Below are 24,933 nucleotides of genomic sequence, written 5' to 3'. Positions count from 1 at the left end.
TAACTACTGTGACTATAGTGTACAGCGTCCTGGGTTCAAGACCTGCAAAGGCTGTTTATTTTGTTTCTAGCCAGAGCAGCAGCTGATGCATACAGATTGATTAAGGCACTTTTAAGCAATTGTAAGTGGGTTTGTGTGGATTTGCACTAAGGTAAGCGATGCTAACCTCAGGTTAAATATGCTTACAGAGTGTTAGCTTCAATATTGCTTAACTTGTGCGCGCATTGCTTACCCCCATGCAAACGGGCTTAAACCCACTTACTACTGCTTAAATATGCTTACTCTTGCTTACTACTGCGTATTCCTGCTTACCACTGCACTAATTTAGACAGTAATGTCTAATGGTTTTTGGGAGGGTGGTGGATTTGGAAACTGTATGGATTTATCATTCATTACACATTTTACCTTCCATTTGTATTCCTGATTCCTGTGTACATATACTGTATGGAGCACTTGTGATTATCTGTGGACTTTACAACATTATAACATTGACACCTCACATCTGCATTTAATGCAATATTCCAGTTCACAAATATATGTTATGTCGTAGGTTATTCACAAAATCAAGTGATCTGACATGGAAAATGGATTGTACTGGAGTGGGACTCAAACCGGGAATGACTGTCCGTAAGGCGAATGCTCTGCCCACTACACTATTGCTGTACTGCTTCATTTGCATATATCTTGCTTTTTATCCTCTTGTGCCATTTAAGCTGCATTAACCATAGCTAAGCGATGGGCCAACCTGCTCACCTACGGTTAAATTTAATCTGTTTTATAAAAAAACACTTCTTTATATTTAATGTTTTAACTATTATTCTTGTAAACTCTGCGGGATGTTGCTGTGGGTATGCGAAAACCTATGGGCAGTCTCGCTCATTCTTATTCATACACTGCTGTTCTTCATTGCAGGGGCATGTATATTCTGAGAGCTCTGCTCTCAGACATGCCCCCTGCACTCGTACATGCTCCGTGTCCGTTTAGGAGCTCAGGCAGCGCGCCTTCATTAATATGCATGGCATGCTGCCGTCCTGCTCGTAAACGGCCGCTTCTGTGCAGGACTAAGTTAGTCCTGCACAGAAGGATTGTGAATCCAGGGGAGAGAGTTTAGCATTTCTCATGCATCAAACATTAAGAATAATAAAACCGGACAAGGGAGGAGGGGTGGTTATTATGGATACGTTTGATTATAATGAATGAATTTCTAACATCTTAGACACAGACACGTATCAGGAAGTTAGTAAGAATGAATTGAATACAGCGCTTATCAATTATTTAAATATGATCTCACCTACTATCCCTACCATGTTTGGAGCACCTAAGGTGCATAAAAATGTGAATAACCCTCCACTGCTTCCAATAGTGGATGGGCGTAATTCTATTACTTATGCATGTGCAAAATATCTGGACAATAATTTGAAGAAATATTTAAGTGAATGTCCCCAAATATGCAAAGACTCCTGACATTTCTTGGAGTTATTAAATAAAAATAAATATTCTGAACATAGCCTATTTTTGACAGTAGATATCAAGGATTAATTTTCAGTGATCCCTCATGATGAAGGGATACAAGCTTTTGAAACATTCTTAATAAAATAAGGTATCAGCCAGTCAAAGATTAACTTATATACTGAATTGCTTGAAATAATCCTAAAAAATAATTATATACACTTTAATGGCAAATATTTTCTCCAGCAAGTGGGAGTAGCCATGGGTTCACCGTATGGCACTGTTTTTGCCAACATAGTCATGGCAGTTTGGAAAGACTTACATATATTTGGTAGTGATTTCAAACAACATATTAGTCTCTATTTAAGTTATTTGGATGATATTTTCGTCTTATGGGAAGGTAACCAAACCATATTACAACAATGTCTTACTTATATTAATAATGCAACCTCTTATTTAAAATTCACTCGAGGTAAATTACAACATAATTAATTTTTTGGATATGGAATTGAGTAAGGATAGGGTTAATAATCAATACAAAGCTAGAATATATAGAAAACCCACTTGCTCTAATTCTTTTTTGCATTACACCAGAGCACATCCAATAAATAATAAAAAAGCAGTGGTCAAGTGTAAATTGGTCCGAGCGGCCAAAATGGTAAGCTTGGACATAGATTTTGAGATAGAGTGTAACAAGTTGATTGAAATGTTTAAAAAAGAGGATATCCAGATCATATGTTATCTGATTAATATGAAGAAGTGAGAATTAAAAGGTTGAATGGTTACTTTTTTACCTATATTAAATTATGGAGGAACTAATCATATAGTACCAACAAAGACTAATTATGTTGATGCTTCTACATTATTTGTCACTAGTTTTAATGTACACTTTTATGAGATAAAAGCTATTTTGTTAAAAAAATGGGGTGCTTATTGATGATGCCCAAATTAGAATGAAACTAGTGCAGGGTTTCAGAATGGTGGCAAGGAGAGGTAATAATATATAAAAAACGTGTTTGAAAAAGGAAAGTATAATTATTATTATTAAATAGGAATTATGAAAAAATGTGGTATGTGCAAGTATTGTAGGTACATTCACCAGGGTCAATTCTTCGAAAGAATAGGGGGAAGATATACAATGAAGGGGAAGCATAATTGTAATTCAAAAGGGGTGGTTTATGTAGCATTGTGCCAATCAGCATTTTATATAGGTAAAACCACCAGAATGCTAAAAGAAAGAATTTATGAGCATGTGTATGCAATTAAAAAGAACACTATTAATAATGCAATGGCAAAACATGTGCATGTGTTTAGTAATCATGATTTTAATTTTTGTGTTTTACAGCAAATAGCCATTAATGATAGAGGTGGTCTATGGGAACTGTTACTGGAAAAAGCTGAGCTTACATGGCAACTAACCCTATACTCATATGCTTGGCCAGACTTGAATGACCTTTGTAGTATAAGCAGTATTTTTTAAATTAAAAGCACTTAGTAGATAGTATTAATAGTTTGTTCAAATAATCCATCTGCCTATGCATTTTCATATAGACATATGTTTTATATATATATATATATTTTTTTTTGACATTTGCATATTTATTCTGTGTATTATGTTATTATTATGACAGTCTAGTTTTAAAAGTTGTTTTTGCTGATGACATCATTTCTCATTTGAATTTGTCGCCAATTTTTAATGTATTTAAAAAGTTGTTTAGAGTTTATCTATGTCTGATGAAGTTTACTATTTTAAGTAAATGAAAAGCACTTAACATTATATTAAATTTAGCTTTCCTTTATTATTACTGCACCCATGTACACAGTATTGCTGTGCACCTGTTCAGCACCCTGGCATGTACTGTGCACCAAACCTCATGAGTGTACACTCCATTGCTGAATGTGTATATGTGTGGCAATTATGGCTGCTCTGTTTCTCACAGCCCCTATGTGTTTGTCTGACACATACCTGGGATGATATGAGGACAGATGTCAATAGTGAACGCCTGACCTCTGATTTGCAGATCTCATGATCAGCAGTGCATGTATGAGCAATAAAATCCAATTACACTGACAACCTCCAAAGCTTACTGTGGCTATGAGAAGTGTATACACTCTTATTGACATGTCAGCCTCTTCCATGATAAGCAATGGGGCCACAATACTGCATATGTTAACATTACACACATGTGATATGTGACATATGACCTGTGCAATCAAATGCAGTATCAAACAAATGTGTTAGTTGTGCAGATGCTGATTGAGATGCATACAATATGTGGGTTGCATAAATGTGCACATCCTCAACAAGATGGTTTGTCACAGCACCTGTTAAGTGAACTACAGCAGTCACTCTTCCTGGAAGGGATATACTAGCATGGCCCATCTTCACTTGCCATTATTTGGTCACTCTGCCCTACAAATGTCCCCCAACTCTGACGGATTGCAAGGTCAGCTCATGTGTGCAGCCCTTGGAGACACACAGTGCCTTCACTATTGCCATGGAGTCAAGGTTATGTCTGGCACAATTCATGACCTTGGCTGTGTTCAGATACAGCCATTCTTAGCGAGCTTTGGATGTATGCTTCAGTTCACTGTTGCGTTTCAGGATGACACCCCTCCCCATCCTCAGCCTTATTTAGATGCTTGACAACTACGGGCCACACATGAGTGTCATTTTGCAGTGTTCCAAATTCAGAACGCCATGTCTACTGGCCTAGTTCCTGCTAATGAACAACAAACCTAAAGGTGTACACTGGCACTAGCAAGGTACAGATGGGGATGGTGGGCCTGAGGTGGAGTGAGGTGTTGCTTGTGTACCACATGTATCTTTATTAATACTGTCTGTAGGTTTCAGCCTTGGTCTCAGTACCCCATTACACATTCCAACACATGCTTTTTGGAGACTTGATGTTATGCATATGCTACCCATAGAGAGCCCTGGATGATGTTTCCTGTGGAACAACTCTTCTATCTGATTACCCTAACCCATAGGCCACACTTATGCAAAGTCCAGGTGATTGTCAACACAGGTACTGCACAGGCAGTACTTGCTAGACATTCCTGCAAGTCCCTCAGTGTTGCTGCATGTTTCTGGGCAGCCTCCATGACCAGTTTGTGACATGTGTTGTCATCTGTCTTGGATGGGCATCTGTTTATTTTCTGCATTAATGTTGTCTCATACTTCATAGTCACATACATGACTGAATGCATTGTTTGCCATGGTATATGCAATGGTGAGGTAAGGCTACGTCTCCCACTCCTGAGTGCTACCTTTCAGATATGGGATGCATTCCATGATTTGTAAGATGTGTGCAAGCCATGGCTGCCTCTTTTGCAGGTGAGTGGGCAAATGTCATGGACATACTTCTTGGACAGCAGACCATTACTTGGTGTGACATTGAGGCCCTGTACTTGATGGAAGGTGTACACTCAAGAAGAGTGAATGCTGTCAGTACCTCAAAAGCTGCTTTCACAATATGTTATTTGGAGTGTGTGTGCACACATATGCTTCCGGTGTTCGTTATGGTATGTATTCCCCATATTTGTTGCCCTAACATAGTATTCCATATTACACATTCATTGCTCATGTTAGGATCACATTACTGGTTGCAAAAGGTGTGAAATGTGGTATTGTGATATGCTGTTGTGTAGATATGTAACAGTTGCCATTGTAATAGTTGTGTATACACTGTTTTAGCCACTATAAGGGTAATGTTTCAGACATGTCCCTACTATAGGTCATTTGTCCCACCATTATGTTCATCTTTGTCCACACATCTTGCACTGACAGGTTGTTAGGTATACTGCAGGACTCTTACATACCCTTCAGATATGCCACCATGGTTACCACTGTGATGCAGTACAGTTAGCAGCAATAAGTGAAGATGTACAGCATGCATTATGGGTAGGTTCTTAAATGTGTGCATTGCAAATACCATGGCCATAACATGGTCGGTGTATTGGCAAACCTGAACAAAACAACTCCATACTCACCACCTACAGGCTGCTGCCCCAGTTGCATACTAGAGGGACCTACATGGTTGTGTGAGAGATGTATTGTCAGTTGCCACACCTGTGGCATTGGTACAGGGTGGGAGCACCATTTCAGCACATCAACAGTACAAACCCACAATACTAGAAATTATGCACATCTGTTCATTACTACATTGCAGCAACAGACTATGTTATCTGAGATATGCATGAAGATACTTTACAGATGAAGATGGATAAGCAACAGTGGTCTACTAATGTGCCTTGGGGCCTTACCGGCATGCTCCTCATCCATTGAGTGGGTAGCACCCACCTCCACAATGCCCTGCTTGGCTGGTGGGCAGGTGCCCCAAGACTGGCGAGGAGCTCCTCAGCATGTGTCAGTGGGGGCTGGATGGCATGACCACCACCTGTAGCTAGCTGGTCCCTCCTAACTGCAGCAGCATGCTGACGGGCGTGGCGGATGAGTTCAGTGCAGTGATGTCGCACCTGCTCATAACTGTGGGTATGCAGGCTGACATCATTTACCCTGTGGACAAGCTCATTCCACAGGGTGATCCTCTTCTGCGGATCATGGGCCGTGCATCCAAAGTGGGTTCTGTGATGTTGTACAATGAAGTTTATGATGATATTCTCCTGGGGAGTATACACAGGGAGATGCTCACAGGACATGGTACCTGGAAGACATAAACAAGAAAAAAGGTCAGAGGACCTCATACTGCAAGGGCATAATAATTGTTAATTGACATCTCTTCCCCCCACACCATATCTGTAACAATAATCTGAACGCACGAATCAATGGGTATGTTTACACCAAACCTACTGTTGGGGCATATATCCTATTGTTCAACAAATATTGAAATGTGTTTCTATTCATGTTCCATGTTGAAACACTATCATTGCTGGCCTGTTGCTATCAATGTAACCTGCATGCGTTGTAATGGCCACTGTGGTTCCCTATATGCATGTGTTCTATTTGCTATGCAACTGTTCCATATCTGGTCTTTTGGGATAATAGGAATACCTATGCATGCTGTGATAACAAATCCTGGATTGTGTTGACTATTACTAACCCACATATGTTCTAAAACTGCAACACAATAGCATGTTTGGGAAGACTGTTCTCAGCAGACCCACCACTCCCACCTTATCTGGCCATGGCACCGAGCCGCAGCACATCTGGGACCCACCACGGGACCTCCTCATCTGCTGGTCCTGCACTACCTTCAGGTAGAACCACCTCAGGGGATGGGGCTTGTCCCAAACTCCCGGGAGCAGGCACAGACAGGATCCTGTCACCTGAAGTCAGGTACAGGGTCTGATGCATAGGGTGCTCCACAGAGAATTGGGAGATCTGCTACGTGACACATATAGAGGGTCAGCCTGCCCCTCCTGCTCAGCCACCAGCACAGCCACCTTCAGGGCTGTGAAGGTGCAGTGGTGATTGCACATGGGTGAGGACCTCAGTCCCACTGTTTCCATTTGGGGTCTCATGGGCTTCCAATTTCCAAACACCCCTCCCCGTCCAAGATGTTTACCCCCCACGTGTCATATACCATCCCTGTATGCTGTCTTGTATGTCTTCCGACCCAGCCTACCTCCCCAAATATACCTACTATCCTTCCCCAACATCACTCTCTCACCTTAACAAAAAAAAGGGCAATCTGTCCCCAAAAAGAATTTCACACCATACATAACTGTCCACTTTTCACCTGCTTACAACTGCTTAAAATTGCCTTAATCACTCTGTATCCAACAACCCTTGTTCTGAGCAGCAAAGAAATTATCAGCCCTTGTAAGTGTCTAACCCAGGACCCTGCACACCTAAGCCACAGCAATTTACCAGTAAGCCATCTGAGCTACAGATATGTGTGATGTTTTCTCAAACATATCATGCAGCACAGTCATTCAACAGTAGAGAAAAAAAAAAAAAAAAATATATATATATATATATATATATATATATATATATATATATATGGTTTACTATCAAAAGAACAAAAATCATAACCACTAACGGTGATTTCCACGACGCATGTTCTCCACTCATACATATTAAGTAGGTTGTAATGTCGATGCAACAAGATTGACAACATTCTGTCTATCTTAATGTTAGCAACTCCCATTGCCAACCATGCTTGGAGTCTCTGCCTTGTCTACGCCCTTATGAACAGATGTACACTTGAATGTCGACATTTCGTCTGTTGCTCCAACAATGTTCAAGAAGGAGGCTGTTGTGCAACTGAATGTCAACATTTTGACTGTAAACCTATATAAATAAATATATAATATATATATATATATATATATATATATATATATATATATATATATATAATGTGTGTGTGTGTGTGTGTGTGTGTGTGTGTGTGTGTGTGTGTGTGTGTGTGTGTGTGTGGGTGTTTGTATATAAGTAGATATGCATGTGTATGTATATATATATATATATATATATATATATATATATATATATATATATATATATATATATATAAAGTGCATTCAGACATCGGATCCACACTCTGAACCTCCTTCCTCCACAGCTGAACTGTTCTGCCTTAGATATGCCTATTACAAACCTATGAAGTTTCTGCATGATACATTTCATATTACCATGACTGTTCTGAAGGTGGTGTGGTCTGAAACTCATGTGTCTATCATGACTTCATTACTTCCACCTTCAGCTATTTGCCAGACTAATATAGATGTTTGGAGGAACAGAACAAACACTATGATGGCTTAAATCTTGACATTCTGTGCATATCTGCACAGTTGACAGGTATGGCCCACTGCCCACAGGGCCAGATGTTATGTCCATAGCAGCTCTTCAGCAGGACATCATTACAGCAAGTCTTGATGGCACATATACATCTTTCAACATCATCTATCCCATTATTACAGACCAAGTACTACATTCAATTACATGCTGACATGTTTCACATACCTGTTTTATTATTGTGCTCTCTTCTGTGTACCAGTTGGATGTCTTCCTTGTTTGTTTTTTTAGTAGTATTTTTGTTTTTTATTATTATTTTTTTTATTTTGCTTTTTTTATTTTTTTCTCTCTCTCTCTCTCACTCTCTCCACTACAGGAATCAAGCTGGTTTGGATAGAAAGCAACATGGCTTTTGTAGGTGATGCTCATGATCAGATGATGGCCTCTGCATCAATTGGTGTTCCCCACTTGCTAAATGCATGCACCCAGCTGTGTAGTACTTCCAATAGCCAATGTCATAGCAACCCAGTACTATAAATGACCACATCATGTGGGCGTTGTCCCTTTACCTTTCCTGTATGGAAGACATCCTTCCTGTGTGTGGGCAGCAGTGTTACAGACAGCAGGTAGCAATACCTCTTACAACAGGACTTGCGGACACAGGCCAACTACATGTTTGTATAATGTTCCAGACCTAGGGACAGTGTGTGAGTATTGCTGTTATATACATTGAATAATGTTAGTTTTACAGGGTTTGTGTGTACATGCTAGTTTTGCATGGAATGCAGTCTGTCTGCATAGCTCTCAGCTGTGGGTCTATCCACATGATGGCCAGAGGATTGGCTGTTATGTTTTGTTTGTTCACCACACAGGTCTTGTCCCTGACATATGTGTCATTCTCTCCGTTGATTGCTATCAGTACATGGCAACATCCCTTTGTGTTTCTGACTTCATATTCCTGAGTAAGGGTATATTGCAACCAATCCTGTAACACCAGCAACTTTCACAGTGTATAACAGCAATATTTCAAATATGGCCCTGTGTTTTAGCCTCTGTCCTCCACCTATAGACCAGGCTTTGTCCTGATGTCATGCAGTAAGGGGCTGTTAGGTAATGGCCTGTCATTATTTAGTGCTGGCATGCCTGCTATCATTCCAGTGATGCTGTGGACTCCCACACAAGTTGTGGGGTAGGGTCCATATGTATGAGGGCTACAGCTGGACAAAACATGTGTGACCCTGTACAGTCCAGAGGTCAGTGTATGGAGAACACTTTTATATGACCTTGTAAGACATTTTATGGGGGAGGGGTATTAAATGTTTTTAACCTAGGCTGTTACAACATGTGAGGGATATCAGTAATAAGAAACATTAAGGTATATGGCTGCACATTTTCATAGGTTTCACCATGGGAACTGTGGTGAGCTAGAGCTTACTCTCTTGCACACAGTTCTCTTTGTCGGTGTGATAGTGACACTTTAAGTTAAGAATTGTTATGTAATAGATACATTTACATTGTGACAACTAATACTTTTCCCCCTAGGAGTTGAGCACAGAGTGTAATTGGAGGCTGATGAACTACATCTGTAATTAAGTATTGATTGATTCTTATCTTCAAGGCAAGTGTGTTTTTTACTGTTGTACTGCTTGAAGGCTTCTAGACAGCAAAGTATGTTATGTTTTGCAGATTACTGTATCATATGTTTTGTTGAATTAATCACTTTTTATGTATTTCAAACACCTAACCGTTATAAGAAATGGCATAAACAACTGAACTAGTACACAAATAAACATTTCTATGTACGCAAACCTGTGTGTGGTGTCCTGTCATTTGCATTCTGTGTGGGTATATGTTTCATGCAATAATTCTCATTTGTAGAACAGAATCAGACACTGGGGGCAACTGTAGGAATAATGGCTGTTTGATATGCTGTACACCCTCTCTCTCTCTCTCTCTCTCTCTATATATATATATATATATATATATATATATATATATATATATATATATATATATATATATATATATATATATATGTATGTATGTGTACATATATATATCTGTATGTGTGTGTGTGTGTGTGTGTGTGTGTGTGTGTGTGTGTGTGTGTGTGTGTGTGTGTGTGTGTGTGTGTGTGTATCATTGGAATGTTTAGTGCTTCCACATTGTACATTCCCTATGGTAGACTGACTGTTCTGCATGATATGTTAGAGAAATCATCCTGACATCTTATAGCTGAGATGACTTACTGTTAACTTGTTGTGGCTATGTTGTGCAGTGTCCTGGATTCAACACTTGCATGTGCTGGTTATTGTGTTGCAAGGCAGATGAGTTCAGCTGTGGAGGAAGGGATAATGGCAATAATTACAAGAGATCCCTATTTTGGGCCCCTTCACCCCCATTAACAGTGTCTTTGGTCAGATGTTTTGCAGTGAAAAGTTCAGAGTGTGGATCCAACCTGCAAATGCAATATATATATATATATATATATATATATATATATATATATATATATATATATATATATATATATATATATATATATATATGTATATCTATATATATATATATATATATATATATATATATATATATATATATATATATATATATATATATATATATATATATATATATATATAGACATGTATGGCTAAATATATACATATATATATATATATATATATATATATATATATATATATATCGATAGATATATATATATATATATACATCTACATATATAAATACATTTTTCCTACCGTTGAATGACTGTGCTGTATATGTTTGAGAAAACCTCACACTTCTGTACAGCTCAAATGGTTTAGTGATAAAGCACTGTGGCTATGGTGTTTAGGATTCTGGGTTTGAGCCTTGCAAGGGCTGATTATTTTGTTGCTGGACAGAACAAGGGCTGTTGGATACAGAGTGATTAAGGCACTTTTAAGCAGTTGTAAGCAGGTTTGCGTGGGTTTGCGTGGTGGTAAGCAATGATAACTTCTGGTTAAATAAGTTTACAGACAGCCTGACAGTGCTTCATCTGTGTAGCCATTGCTTGCCACCACGCAAACAGGCTTAAACCCGCATACTACTGCTTAAAAGCACTTCCTCCCACTTTCTCCCAGGCTAATTTCTTTAAAAGGAAAGAAAAAAGCGTTGATAGGAAAGTGGTGAAAAAGGGGGCACACAGAGGGAAAAGCAATAGGGAAAGTAGCTAGGGATGTGCAGGACAGGTGTAGGGAAGATGTCCATTTCTTCTACAGCAACAGCTGTGCATATATATTGAATTTGGAGGTAGATTTGGACACTCAAACCCCTGAGAGAGGGTTGTGGACAACAACAATGTGTTGTGAGGCCAATTAGACCAGATTACATGCAAAATGGACAGCTATGTATGGGCCGAAATTTTTTTCTTTTGGAACAGATTGCCTTTTTTTTTTAAGGTGAGAGTGGGATGTTGGTGAAGGATAGTAGGTATATTTGGGGAAGTAGGTTGGGTAGGAAAACAAACAAAGAAACGGCTACGGGTAAGACCAAGGTGCAAAAAATGGGAATAAATACAAAAAAACAGTGCACCAGGGTGACACACAATAGCGTTTAATAGTACAAAAATAAAAAACTGAACAGAGGTAAGCACTTTCACAACAGTAGTTTCTTCATCAGACAAAGTTAAAATGCACTTCAGCTCTTAAATAACAGCTTAGTCATCAGTTAAGCAGAATCAGTGATGTCACAATTAGCTACTATTTAAAGCGACAGCAAAAAAATATATTAAGAGACAGCAAATAATATATATACATCTCTATTTTAAAACATATTATCTTAAAACAGTGAATATAAAATATATAAATGTAGATATTCCTAGCAGACCACTAAAAACCTTTTATAAACATAAGAAGTATATGTATATATATATATATATATATATATATATATATATATATATATATATATATATATTATTTATATATATCACCATAAAAAATGTTAAGAATAAAATAAAACATGTTAAAATAAATCAATGCTTAAGACGTCTTGCTTATAAAAAAGGGATTAAAGAAGAAGTCCCATTAAGCCCTGGATAGCGTTCAACATCAAGTTTTAAAATCCATCTTTGCTCATGGCTTTCTGTAACATTTTCAATGTCTCCTCCTCTCAAATTTCTATGAAAATGTTGTAAAACAAAGAATTTGAAAGAATGAGAAGCGTCTGTACGCATAACATGATTAGCAAGGGCATTAGATTGTTTATTATTTCTAATATCACGAATGTGTTCTAGAATTCTGTCTTTTAATGGCCTGTTAGTTTTGCCCACATAAAATACTGGGCATTGCTGACAGAAACTAAAATAAACAACATCTATGGTTTTGCAGTCTGAATACTGTTTAGAATGTAAAGTAAAATGCCTAGTTGGATGTGTATATGTACTTTTGTTAAAAATATGGGGACAGGCGCTACAAGTTCTACAGGTAAAAGTACCCTGTCCAACAGATTTACTTGTGCCTTTATATGTATCTCTATTGCACAAGTGCTGCTTCAGTGACTTGTTGTTTCTAAAACAAAAATGAGGGGTACTTCCAATTATACCAACCAGATTAGGAACATCTTGTAGTAAATGCCAGTGTCTCCTAATAATGACGGTATATTGATAAATGTCACTAGCAAATTGAAAAACAATTCTAAAAACATTATTGCCAGAAGATTCAGTGTCTATATTACCACTATTAGTACTAAAATGAAAGTACGGTCTACATCTAGTGTGTCTCTGTTGCCAAGCATCAGAAATAGTTTGATCAATATCCCCTGCTTGATATCCCCTTTCCAAAAATTCTGTTTTTAGTTTTTTGAGAGCAGTAACTGCATCTTTATCATTGTCATGTAATCTTAAAGTTCTAAAACCTTGGCCCTTAAGTACATTCCTGGGTATATGCCTAGGATGCATACTGGATTTGTGTAATACTGTATTTCTTCTGGTGGGTTTAAAATAGATATTGCTGCTTAAATGATTAGAGCAGAACTTAGTGATATGTACGTCAAGAAAATTAATATCTGTTGCAGAAATCTGGTATGAAAATTTCAAAAAGTTAGTAGTATTATGTAAATATTCTACAAAGGATACAAAGTCAGTACCATCACCTTTCCATAGCAAAAAGACATCATCTACAAAACGTACATACCACAATACTTGTCCTAAGAATGGATTATTTACAGAAAGTATGTTTGTCTCTTCCCAGCAAACTAAAGCCAGATTGGCATAGCTGTTTGCACATGGTGTCCCCATCGCTACGCCAACTTTTAGCAAAAAGAACTGATCTTGAAAAACAACAATATTGTTTTCTAGTATGATTTCTAATAAGCTACATATTTGTTGAGTTTTAGTGTTGGTAAAACATTTATTAGCTGTTAGAAATCGTCTTATCATTTCAATACCCCAACAATTAGGTATGCTAGTAAAAAGAGATTCTATGTCCATGGTAACAAGGACAAACTCTGTATCTTTTGTTATACTGTCCATTCTGTTATGCAATCTTTCTAGGAACATCTTAGTATCCCTAAGTATTGTGTGACAATTCTCTAATAGGCCATGTAGATTGCCTTCAACATATATGGAAAGGGGTTCAGTACACCAACCAGCTCCAGAGACTATGGGTCGCATTGGTGGAGTAGAGAGGTTCTTATGAATCTTAGGCAACCCATAAATACTAGGAATAGTGGGTTTGTTAATATTAAAATACTTAAATAATGATTCATCAATTAGGCCAGTGACTAATAGATCAAATAACAAAAAAGACACTTTGTCTATAATAGCATTTACAGTAATTTTTGAAATACATTGATATGTATCTGAGTTAAATAAAAGTTTTTCCATTTGCTGAACATATAGCTCTTTGTCTAAAATGACTATGCCACCGCCTTTATCAGCCTGTTTAAAAACTGCAGAATGTAAATTTTGTAATTCATGTAAGGCTCTCTGCTCTTTTGGAGTTAAGTTACAAAAAGAATAATTAAAACTAGAAGAAGCATCTGTATCTCTGAAAGCAGTTTCACAAACATCCATAAATCTTTGAATATCTGATGGAATAGGTGGAATAAATGTACTGGGTTGCTTATACATATTATGTGTGTTATTATTTGTATTCGTTGGAAACAAACATTTCAAAGCTACATTTCTACCTAGTAACCTTACGTCCTTGAGCATTTCTGTAATATCAGCTTTCCTTGCAGGTATAAAGGATAACCCTTTATTTAGTAATTTAAGCTGATCTGCATCTAATTCAAAAGAAGAAATGTTAACAACCAGACCTGAATTTACATACGTCTCTTTTTGTGGAGGGGAACCGTTCCCTCTGTTTGATTGATTCTGAATGTCTGTCCGTTATTGGGAAGGCTCTTGGCATGATGCCTGAACGGTAATGCTGTCTTCAGAGTAAAATCGTTTTTCTTGTCTTTGTCTAAAAAAACACTTGCTTCTCTTTTCGTGTCCAAAGAATCAGAATCCACATTAGTAGAAGTATTTACGTCATGCGATATTGCTTCTGGCGCTGACAAGTGAAAAGTCTTTACTTTGTTATTAGGTTTAGTCCCATCGCTGTTTAAGACTGGTTGGGTAGGAAGCCCATGAGCCCCCAAATGGAAACTGTGGGACTGAGGTCCCCAGCCATGGGCAGTCACCACTGCACCTTCACGCCCCCGAAGGTGGCTGTGCTGGGGGCTGAGCAGGTGGGGTAGGCTAACCCTCTAAATGCTTCATGCGACCCTCAAGCTGCCATAGCAGATCTCCAAACTCCCCTCAGAGCTCTCTATGCACTGATCCCTGGACCTGACTTCAGGTGACAGGATCCTGTCCGTGCCCACTCCCAGAGGGGGATGAGCCCCATCCCCGGAGGCTGTTCCACCCAAAGATGGTGCAGGACCAGCAGACAAGGAGGTCCTGGGGTGGGTCCCAGATGTGCTGGGGCACAGTGCCACGGCCAGATGAGCTGGGAGAGGTGGGTTCACTGGAACCGGCCTTCCCAAATGTGCTATTGTGTTGCAGTTTTAAAACATATGTGGGTTAATAATAGTCAACACAATCCAGGGTTAGTTATAACAGCATGCATAGGTATTCCCATTAACCCAAAACACCAGATTTGGAACAGTTGCATAGCAAACAGAACATATGCATATATGGAACCACAGTGGCCATTACAATGGCATGTAGGTTACATTGATAGCAACAGGCTACCAATGTTAGTTTTTAACCATGGAACATTGATATAAACAAATTTCAATAGTTATTGAACAATAGGACGTATGTCCCAACAGTAGGTTTGGTGTAAACATACCCATTGATTTGTGTATTTAGATTATTGTTGCAGATATGGTGGGGGGGACTGTCAATTAACAACTTATATATCCTTGAAGTACTCACAACTTTAATGATCATTGCTCCAATAATTAAGGTACAGATATTATTACAATACCCTATGGCCTTGGTTTGGGCAGTGGTATGTTTGTACACAGTGTATTCTACATCCTGGTAGACCTGTGGGTGGAATGTTTGTTAACACTACCTGACTGTTTCTACACATATTCTCAAATTCTGAGTTAATATTATGCACATACCTCTCAATCTCTTAATGCATACACTCTAGACAAAGCTTGACAACATGGGGGTACAAATGGGGACATATTTTGCATATTGCTCTCATAAACTTGGAGTGTTGCTAGAGTGACAGGATTTGTTTTAATATACATTTTATGAAAGTTTTGAGGTCTGAAAATCAAATGTATGTCATTATTTAGTGACTACAATTCTGAGATCATCTCACTGATTTGCCAGGGGAACAGAGGAACATGCAGAAAATATGAGCCAATTATCTGGGCATTCTGAAAAAAATGTTTACAGTTGAGAGGTATGATTATGCATACAGCTTACTACCACTCCCAGGATTCGAACCATAGCTGTGTCTGCTAAAAATATAACAAAATTAAGTTTCAGCATAGTGTGCTATTTGATATTGCTGTACATCTATTCAGTGTTTTTTGTCTAAGTCTCTCTTGGTTGTACTATCTGATCTTATACTTGCAACAGTCTTATACATACATTCCTATACATTTTTTTATGTAGCACAGTGTGGGTAACAGTGATTAACACAAAATTTCTAGTCTCCCACCAGGACACAAGTGCTCTTCAGCAATTACATTCTGCTTGCTGAGCACACTCAAGCAAATCTGCAGTCTGCGGCTACCACTCCACCCATACAGTATAAGAAGGAATCAGTACTGCAAACTAAACAAGGATATACATTTTGAGCCTCAAGAGCAGGGGCACACTCAAGCAAATCTGCAGTCTCCGGCTACCACTCCACCCATACAGTATAAGAAGGAATCAGTACTGCAAACTAAACAAGGATATACATTTTGAGCCTCAAGAACAGGAGTACACTCAAGCAAATCTGCAGTCGGCGACTACCAATTCACCCATACACTATAAGAAGGAATCATACTGCAAACTAAACAAGGGTATACATTTTGAGCCTCAAGAGCAGGAGCACACTCAAGCAAATCTGCAGTCAGCGGCTACCACTCCACCCATACAGTATAAGAAGGAATCAGTACTGCAAACTAAACAAGGATATACATTTTGAGCCTCAAGATCAAGGTCAGTCCACCCAGGCATTCTACTTGTATGTTTTATGAGAGTGAAGCTATTACATTAGCAGTATTTCTTAGTAGTTCTCAGCTTGCTAATAAAACTGACTGTTGTAGCCTTGTGCCCCCCCCCCCGCTAGTACAGCAATCCTAACTGTCCACTAGACAGTATACATTTAATTCACATCCCTGTGACTAAATTAATCATCAAGCAGCCCTCTCAGTGCTTTCTGCCTTAGTTTGTATCACTCGGAGGCCCACCTGTTTATAATTGCCAATGTATCTCCCTACTCTAATCTGTGCACAAACTGGTTACTAATCAGCAAGTCAACGTGAAGACAAACTCCCAACCTTAATAAACTTTGCTGTCTCTTCTCTCCTTCACTTTACAGGTAGTTTCAATTCTTACTTACTCCCTCTGAGGCCTTCACTGATAGTTTTCCACTGACTGCCTCTCTAGTTTCTTTGCATTCCACCTGGTTTACACCCCTTGTGCTATCTCCCTCCCCCAATACTAAGTCTATATTAGAATCCTGCTGAGCATGGAGCCATCTTTAAATTTCTAGTCTCCCACCAGGACACAAGTGCTGTTCAGCAATTGCATTCTGCTTGCTGTTAAGCCATTAGACCTCAGGAATTTGTTTAAAGTGTTCAGATTTGTAAAGTAATACTTACTTGCTGCTGTATTTGGGTCTATACAACTAGTATTCATTTATCTGATTCCTGACTACTGATTTGCTTATTTGTTTATTTAACTGGTTGAATCTGTCATTCAGCAATTGTGTTTTTACTGACACTACCACTGCAGCTATGTTGTCTCTATGCTACTAAAACTGCTGTTATAACTGTAATGTACATCTAATTGACCTAATCTTGGAGGTAGAAACAGTATTACTGATTTAGCACTACAGTTGTCTCTGCTACTGATTCAGCTGTGCTGTTAAGTGTTCACTTTCCTTATTCTTGTATGCACAGGATAATTGGCTGATAAATATAGTGTGCATGCTTTATTAACCTATTTCCAAACTAAGTTATGGCACTGTGATGTAGTAACTATTGAAGCACTCTCAAACTGTAGCAGTAGCATCTATTCTCCTGCTTTATCCACACTATCCTCAGACTTGTATCTTTTACACCATCCTATCTCCTCATTACTTCCTTTGACCTGTCTTTGCCTCCTTTTACTAACTGCATCCTCTCTTTTTTTCTCTCTCTCTTCAGAGAATCCTGCTGAGCATGGAGCCATCTTTAAATTTCTAGTCTCCCACCAGGACACAAGTGCTCCTCAGAAATTACATTCTGCTTGCCGGTAAGTCATTAGACCTCAGGAATTTGTTTTAAAAGTGTTCAGATTTGTAAAGTAATACTTACTTTTTTCTCTTGTCTTCATTGGCTGTGCCCTGCTCCGTTCACCCTCGCTAATGCTCAGGCTCTCTCCACTCCCCTGCCCTGCCCCCTATTCCCTCCCGCCCCCACTACCTCTACATGTAATCACAGCCACACCCACAGCTCACCCTCACATCACCTCCACCAATCACAGCTCCTCAAGTCAGATCACATTATACCACACCAACTTGCTCCACACAAAATACTCCAAATCACTCTCATTCCCACTAGGCATTTTTTACATCACCCACACTACTTCCCCATTCCCATATAGTGCAACCCTATAATTCCTATTCAGCTCCCCCCACCTAGAAACAACTTAAACTTTATAACCATGACTATCACACAACTAAGTCTAGTCTGTCTTCTCATAATTCTTTACAACACCACAAGTTATCACTCTAGCAATATCCTTAAACTTAGTAGCACAACACTGCATTATGCACTCTCGTATACAGACACCACACATTATAATAATATCTGCCCACAGTTATTCAAGAACTACATAACGGACCAATTCAGAACTAAACACATATGCTCTCATTCCTATTCCAAAAAAACACAATACTTTCTCACACTCCTCACCAAACTCCAACATCTGTATAACCATTTTAACTCCAGGCTTACCATAAGTGGGGTATGCACCCCAACCCAGGCCCAAATCCATCCTGTCTAACACAAACTGCTCCAACACAAATGTCGGAACATAACACCCCCACTTTCTTCATCCCTGGGCAAATCCACAACAGCAGCAAAACCAACCATCTTTTAATGCTAAATATTAATATTAGAAGTATCAAAAATAAAATACCTGAACTCCAGGCCACAATAGCACACTACTCCCCAGACATAGTTGCTTTAACAGAAACCTGGCTAAATAAAAACATAGCCAACTCAGAAGTTCTCCCTACCAACTTCAGCTTGGCAAGCTAAGAACTTGGTTATATTCAACTGGACGTATAAGAGAATTTAAGTACCTTTTTATGCACTTTTTTTTTAAAAAATACAGTATTTAAATTGATTTAAACTGTGTATGAAGGAGTGTTGAAGGAATTTTTAACTGGTTATTCTGCTCTTCAGTAACTTGAACTAAAAGCTAGTGTTGGCTGAATTTTGTTATTTGCTAGTAATTACAGGTGTGGGGGTAGCCACATTCATTGATTTCCTGTCCTTGCATATTTAAACTGGTGCATGTGAAATAATTCCTGCTTTAAAACTTCAGCTTGGCAAGCTAAGAACTTGGTTATATTCAACTGGACGTATAAGAGAATTTAAGTACCTTTTATGCACTTTTTTTTTAAAAATACAGTATTTAAATTGATTTAAACTGTGTATGAAGGAGTGTTGAAGGAATTTTAACTGGTTATTCTGCTCTTCAGTAACTTGAACTAAAAGCTAGTGTTGGCTGAATTTTGTTATTTGCTAGTAATTACAGGTGTTGGGGTAGCCACATTCATTGATTTCCTGTCCTTGCATATTTAAACTGGTGCATGTGAAATAATTCCTGCTTTAAAACTTCAGCTTGGCAAGCTAAGAACTTGGTTATATTCAACTGGACGTATAAGAGAATTTAAGTACCTTTTATGCACTTTTTTTTAAAAATACAGTATTTAAATTGATTTAAACTGTGTATGAAGGAGTGTTGAAGGAATTTTTAACTGGTTATTCTGCTCTTCAGTAACTTGAACTAAAAGCTAGTGTTGGCTGAATTTTGTTATTTGCTAGTAATTACAGGTGTGGGGTAGCCACATTCATTGATTTCCTGTCCTTGCATATTTAAACTGGTGCATGTGAAATAATTCCTGCTTTAAAACTTCAGCTTGGCAAGCTAAGAACTTGGTTATATTCAACTGGACGTATAAGAGAATTTAAGTACCTTTTATGCACTTTTTTTTAAAAAATACAGTATTTAAATTGATTTAAACTGTGTATGAAGGAGTGTTGAAGGAATTTTTAACTGGTTATTCTGCTCTTCAGTAACTTGAACTAAAAGCTAGTGTTGGCTGAATTTTGTTATTTGCTAGTAATTACAGGTGTGGGGGTAGCCACATTCATTGATTTCCTGTCCTTGCATATTTAAACTGGTGCATGTGAAATAATTCCTGCTTTAAAACTTCAGCTTGGCAAGCTAAGAACTTGGTTATATTCAACTGGACGTATAAGAGAATTTAAGTACCTTTTATGCACTTTTTTTAAAAATACAGTATTTAAATTGATTTAAACTGTGTATGAAGGAGTGTTGAAGGAATTTTTAACTGGTTATTCTGCTCTTCAGTAACTTGAACTAAAAGCTAGTGTTGGCTGAATTTTGTTATTTGCTAGTAATTACAGGTGTGGGGGTAGCCACATTCATTGATTTCCTGTCCTTGCATATTTAAACTGGTGCATGTGAAATAATTCCTGCTTTAAAACTTCAGCTTGGCAAGCTAAGAACTTGGTTATATTCAACTGGACGTATAAGAGAATTTAAGTACCTTTTATGCACTTTTTTTAAAAAATACAGTATTTAAATTGATTTAAACTGTGTATGAAGGAGTGTTGAAGGAATTTTTAACTGGTTATTCTGCTCTTCAGTAACTTGAACTAAAAGCTAGTGTTGGCTGAATTTTGTTATTTGCTAGTAATTACAGGTGTGGGGGTAGCCACATTCATTGATTTCCTGTCCTTGCATATTTAAACTGGTGCATGTGAAATAATTCCTGCTTTAAAACTTCAGCTTGGCAAGCTAAGAACTTGGTTATATTCAACTGGACGTATAAGAGAATTTAAGTACCTTTTATGCACTTTTTTTTAAAAATACAGTATTTAAATTGATTTAAACTGTGTATGAAGGAGTGTTGAAGGAATTTTTAACTGGTTATTCTGCTCTTCAGTAACTTGAACTAAAAGCTAGTGTTGGCTGAATTTTGTTATTTGCTAGTAATTACAGGTGTGGGGGTAGCCACATTCATTGATTTCCTGTCCTTGCATATTTAAACTGGTGCATGTGAAATAATTCCTGCTTTAAAACTTCAGCTTGGCAAGCTAAGAACTTGGTTATATTCAACTGGACGTATAAGAGAATTTAAGTACCTTTTTATGCACTTTTTTTTTAAAAAATACAGTATTTAAATTGATTTAAACTGTGTATGAAGGAGTGTTGAAGGAATTTTTAACTGGTTATTCTGCTCTTCAGTAACTTGAACTAAAAGCTAGTGTTGGCTGAATTTTGTTATTTGCTAGTAATTACAGGTGTGGGGGTAGCCACATTCATTGATTTCCTGTCCTTGCATATTTAAACTGGTGCATGTGAAATAATTCCTGCTTTAAAACTTCAGCTTGGCAAGCTAAGAACTTGGTTATATTCAACTGGACGTATAAGAGAATTTAAGTACCTTTTATGCACTTTTTTTTAAAAATACAGTATTTAAATTGATTTAAACTGTGTATGAAGGAGTGTTGAAGGAATTTTTAACTGGTTATTCTGCTCTTCAGTAACTTGAACTAAAAGCTAGTGTTGGCTGAATTTTGTTATTTGCTAGTAATTACAGGTGTGGGGTAGCCACATTCATTGATTTCCTGTCCTTGCATATTTAAACTGGTGCATGTGAAATAATTCCTGCTTTAAAACTTCAGCTTGGCAAGCTAAGAACTTGGTTATATTCAACTGGACGTATAAGAGAATTTAAGTACCTTTTTATGCACTTCTTTTTTTAAAAAATACAGTATTTAAATTGATTTAAACTGTGTATGAAGGAGTGTTGAAGGAATTTTTAACTGGTTATTCTGCTCTTCAGTAACTTGAACTAAAAGCTAGTGTTGGCTGAATTTTGTTATTTGCTAGTAATTACAGGTGTGGGGGTAGCCACATTCATTGATTTCCTGTCCTTGCATATTTAAACTGGTGCATGTGAAATAATTCCTGCTTTAAAACTTCAGCTTGGCAAGCTAAGAACTTGGTTATATTCAACTGGACGTATAAGAGAATTTAAGTACCTTTTATGCACTTTTTTTTAAAAATACAGTATTTAAATTGATTTAAACTGTGTATGAAGGAGTGTTGAAGGAATTTTTAACTGGTTATTCTGCTCTTCAGTAACTTGAACTAAAAGCTAGTGTTGGCTGAATTTTGTTATTTGCTAGTAATTACAGGTGTGGGGGTAGCCACATTCATTGATTTCCTGTCCTTGCATATTTAAACTGGTGCATGTGAAATAATTCCTGCTTTAAAACTTCAGCTTGGCAAGCTAAGAACTTGGTTATATTCAACTGGACGTATAAGAGAATTTAAGTACCTTTTATGCACTTTTTTTTAAAAATACAGTATTTAAATTGATTTAAACTGTGTATGAAGGAGTGTTGAAGGAATTTTTAACTGGTTATTCTGCTCTTCAGTAACTTGAACTAAAAGCTAGTGTTGGCTGAATTTTGTTATTTGCTAGTAATTACAGGTGTGGGGGTAGCCACATTCATTGATTTCCTGTCCTTGCATATTTAAACTGGTGCATGTGAAATAATTCCTGCTTTAAAACTTCAGCTTGGCAAGCTAAGAACTTGGTTATATTCAACTGGACGTATAAGAGAATTTAAGTACCTTTTTATGCACTTTTTTTAAAAAATACAGTATTTAAATTGATTTAAACTGTGTATGAAGGAGTGTTGAAGGAATTTTTAACTGGTTATTCTGCTCTTCAGTAACTTGAACTAAAAGCTAGTGTTGGCTGAATTTTGTTATTTGCTAGTAATTACAGGTGTGGGGTAGCCACATTCATTGATTTCCTGTCCTTGCATATTTAAACTGGTGCATGTGAAATAATTCCTGCTTTAAAACTTCAGCTTGGCAAGCTAAGAACTTGGTTATATTCAACTGGACGTATAAGAGAATTTAAGTACCTTTTATGCACTTTTTTTTAAAAATACAGTATTTAAATTGATTTAAACTGTGTATGAAGGAGTGTTGAAGGAATTTTTAACTGGTTATTCTGCTCTTCAGTAACTTGAACTAAAAGCTAGTGTTGGCTGAATTTTGTTATTTGCTAGTAATTACAGGTGTGGGGGTAGCCACATTCATTGATTTCCTGTCCTTGCATATTTAAACTGGTGCATGTGAAATAATTCCTGCTTTAAAACTTCAGCTTGGCAAGCTAAGAACTTGGTTATATTCAACTGGACGTATAAGAGAATTTAAGTACCTTTTTATGCACTTTTTTTTAAAAAATACAGTATTTAAATTGATTTAAACTGTGTATGAAGGAGTGTTGAAGGAATTTTTAACTGGTTATTCTGCTCTTCAGTAACTTGAACTAAAAGCTAGTGTTGGCTGAATTTTGTTATTTGCTAGTAATTACAGGTGTGGGGTAGCCACATTCATTGATTTCCTGTCCTTGCATATTTAAACTGGTGCATGTGAAATAATTCCTGCTTTAAAACTTCAGCTTGGCAAGCTAAGAACTTGGTTATATTCAACTGGACGTATAAGAGAATTTAAGTACCTTTTATGCACTTTTTTTTAAAAATACAGTATTTAAATTGATTTAAACTGTGTATGAAGGAGTGTTGAAGGAATTTTTAACTGGTTATTCTGCTCTTCAGTAACTTGAACTAAAAGCTAGTGTTGGCTGAATTTTGTTATTTGCTAGTAATTACAGGTGTGGGGGTAGCCACATTCATTGATTTCCTGTCCTTGCATATTTAAACTGGTGCATGTGAAATAATTCCTGCTTTAAAACTTCAGCTTGGCAAGCTAAGAACTTGGTTATATTCAACTGGACGTATAAGAGAATTTAAGTACCTTTTATGCACTTTTTTTAAAAATACAGTATTTAAATTGATTTAAACTGTGTATGAAGGAGTGTTGAAGGAATTTTTAACTGGTTATTCTGCTCTTCAGTAACTTGAACTAAAAGCTAGTGTTGGCTGAATTTTGTTATTTGCTAGTAATTACAGGTGTGGGGGTAGCCACATTCATTGATTTCCTGTCCTTGCATATTTAAACTGGTGCATGTGAAATAATTCCTGCTTTAAAACTTCAGCTTGGCAAGCTAAGAACTTGGTTATATTCAACTGGACGTATAAGAGAATTTAAGTACCTTTTATGCACTTTTTTTAAAAATACAGTATTTAAATTGATTTAAACTGTGTATGAAGGAGTGTTGAAGGAATTTTTAACTGGTTATTCTGCTCTTCAGTAACTTGAACTAAAAGCTAGTGTTGGCTGAATTTTGTTATTTGCTAGTAATTACAGGTGTGGGGTAGCCACATTCATTGATTTCCTGTCCTTGCATATTTAAACTGGTGCATGTGAAATAATTCCTGCTTTAAAACTTCAGCTTGGCAAGCTAAGAACTTGGTTATATTCAACTGGACGTATAAGAGAATTTAAGTACCTTTTGATGCACTTTTTTTTAAAAAAATACAGTATTTAAATTGATTTAAACTGTGTATGAAGGAGTGTTGAAGGAATTTTTAACTGGTTATTCTGCTCTTCAGTAACTTGAACTAAAAGCTAGTGTTGGCTGAATTTTGTTATTTGCTAGTAATTACAGGTGTGGGGTAGCCACATTCATTGATTTCCTGTCCTTGCATATTTAAACTGGTGCATGTGAAATAATTCCTGCTTTAAAACTTCAGCTTGGCAAGCTAAGAACTTGGTTATATTCAACTGGACGTATAAGAGAATTTAAGTACCTTTTATGCACTTTTTTTTAAAAAAATACAGTATTTAAATTGATTTAAACTGTGTATGAAGGAGTGTTGAAGGAATTTTTAACTGGTTATTC

Source organism: Protopterus annectens, chromosome 4.part1 (assembly GCF_019279795.1).
Source record: "Protopterus annectens isolate FY-2018-M chromosome 4.part1, PAN1.0, whole genome shotgun sequence".
Lineage (NCBI taxonomy): Eukaryota > Metazoa > Chordata > Ceratodontiformes > Protopteridae > Protopterus > Protopterus annectens.
This window is presented reverse-complemented; position numbering follows the sequence as displayed.